We start from the raw sequence: 2,858 nt of genomic DNA, 5'->3' as shown, positions 1-2,858 counted from the left end.
TTGTTTATGATGCATTGTTGTTGCTGCTGTTTCTAATTCATGGCTATTCTCTACCTTTACAAGTTTTTGTTGTTTTTTTTTTTTTTTTTTAAGTGATGGACGCCCAGAGGAGCTCATTTCCAGGGCATCGCAGCGAGATACCTCTGCCCAGCCCAGCCTGGGAGCATCCCAAGCCGCCAAGGATACCACCCCGAGGCTGAGCATCCTCGGTCAGCCAGCGCAGTGCCCGGGGCTCTGCCCGCTCCATACCTGCTCCCCGCGGTCCCGGGCAGGCAGTGTGGGCAGCCAGGGACGGAGAGTGGAGAGCGGAATTTCCCTCGCAGCAGCTCGAGCTCATGGCCTTTTATGCCTGTGCTGCAAGGAGCCTGGCTCTGCCTTCCCTGGCACCCACCTTTAGGTGGCTGAAAACAGCAGCAGGACAGACCCCACGCCCCACCCCCCACCTCCTCCTCTCCTGGCTGGTCAAACCCTGCTCTGGATTTCTCCTTGCACACCCCGTGCCCCATCCTCACGGGCCATGAACCGCCATGGCTAGAGCAGGGTGGCTCTGCCCTGCTGCACATGTAAGCAGCCACAACCCACAGGGCTGTCAAGGAACAGAGGCTGGGGGTAAAGCATAGCTGTTTCCCAGAAAGTCACCCTGGAGTTGCCGAAATTTCTTCTGCAGCATCTGCCTCAACATTCAAGCATTTCTGTCCTGGAGATGCTTAAGTAACCACAGAAAATAAAGTGAATGGCACCGAATGGGGCACAGGAATTTCTTACCTCACAGCACCTTGTTGGTGTCGTGTTTGTAAAGCTGAGCTCTTCATAGATGCTGAGACATGATGAAAAGGCGTATGACGATGGCAGGCATGCTCTTTTGAGAGCGTCTTTAATTCTGACCAGAAAGACATCAGAAGATATCTCTTTTTTTTTCTTCAATGCATTGACAATATTTTCACCATAATTTGTTTCTGTGTTCCCCTTTTAAAAGAAAAAAGGAAAGAGTCTCAAAGTAGTAGAGACAGAGAAGTAGAAATAGCAATTTAAATACGTTATTCAAGGGACTTGCATCTGGGGCATGACAGTGGTCACAGCTTTGCAGGAGAACCTTAAAACTCTTTCTGCCCACAGATTAGCTCTTCTAACTGATGATTTAAAAGATTATATAAATTCAACTACAGACATAAAAATTACAAGTATGGTGAATATAGACCACACAGATAATCTGTAAATGCTGGAGAATGTCTTAAATTGGGGGCCTAGACTTCAAACCAAAGTTTTCTTTGGCATTTTATATTCCAAAGACATGGCAAATAAGTCACAATAAAACGAATAATGTGTCAGAACTGTAAAAAACCAATATGTGCTTCAGTGAGACCAAAACATGCTGTTACGCATTGTATTATAAAAGCCAAAATTTTGGTATCATTGCAATACATAAATGTATTTATGTTGCTCATTATTAATTCATCCTTGGCTTTCATTCCTTACTGAACCACCTTATTTCCATTGAATTATTTGACTTGACAAGTTCTACTTCCCTCCTTTGAAGGTGCCCAGTAAAACCGAAGATCAGTGTAAGCTGCTGTCTCTTACAGCCAGTTATACCTTGCTACCTCAATGCTTTGTTTTTCAGGTCCACCTGTTGACTTGAGTCTGATCTGCAGACTACAGTTCTTTCCATTGCTTTATAGGCCCTGAGCTCTAATCCACCAAATGATGCCTACTTTAGACATCATAACAGTTCTACCTAACAGTATTACCCAAGTGATGCGATCCATTAGATTACCTTTGTTGTCCTTGAAAATACTATGTTGAAGTTCTAGATCTATCATGAGGCATAAAGTTTTTGCTTACCTTACAACTTTTTCCATAAACATTGGCTCTCAGAGGGAAATTTATACACAGTTTCAGAAGTAATATATACTGTCTGTGCAGTTTCAGAACCTGTAGATTCATGATGTGTTGGCTCATAGCATATTTTATCAATGTGTTTTAAATCTTCAAGGCAACAAAGGCCACACAAGAAATGATCAGCCCTCTAACATCCACAGGTGGGTTCCCTTTTTTCTTTAGTTACAGAAATGTGGAAATGCTGCTCTCTGAAACAATGAGAGACCTGACAAACTGTTCAGATGTCTTTTCTGAGGAAACCTCACTTTGCTCATGTTGTTGTTCACTCCTACATCTGCAAGTTGGAGCTGAAACTTCTCTGAAGTCAGGCCACTGCACGTAATACCTCATAGAGCTGGACTCAAGATGAACTCTGTTTTGGTGAGATATTCTACTTAAAGCAAAGAATTGGATGCTAAGGGAAAGTTAAATACCAACTAAAGCTAACTTTTTCAAGCTTCAGACTTGTTTGGACTGACAGAGTTTTTATTGACCATTTGAGTCGGCTCCATGAACGACCGCACTAAGATGCAAATAAGCCTCCAGCTTGAGACTTGCTGGACCACTGTCTCACATTATCTGTCTTCCCTGCACTTACACCAAGATCAGTTCTTCAACAGGCCTTTCTATTTCAGCTGTTTGGAATTAATCCTGGGACATGGGAAAATATGGTAAATCAATCAATCGAGTACAACCAGACAAAGTATTTGGACTCACCGAGCATTATAAACTGCATTTGCATGTTTAAACTCACAATATGTTCAAGTAAAAATGCACTGAAAATCAGTGCCTTAGAATTACTCACAGAAAATAGATTGCTCAAGTAACTAAAGAAGTAGTTGAGGTAAATAACTGCCTAACAAAGGTCAGAAAAATGTCCTTTCTGAGGGTAGTTGAGATACTAGGCTAAGGGACTAATGGTGGTTGTACTAAGAAAAAAAAAAATCAACCAAAACTTGAAAGAAATGGGGGAAACAAGA

Source organism: Buceros rhinoceros, unplaced genomic scaffold (genome assembly GCF_000710305.1).
Source record: "Buceros rhinoceros silvestris isolate BGI_N320 unplaced genomic scaffold, ASM71030v1 scaffold4061, whole genome shotgun sequence".
Lineage (NCBI taxonomy): Eukaryota > Metazoa > Chordata > Aves > Bucerotiformes > Bucerotidae > Buceros > Buceros rhinoceros.
This window is presented reverse-complemented; position numbering follows the sequence as displayed.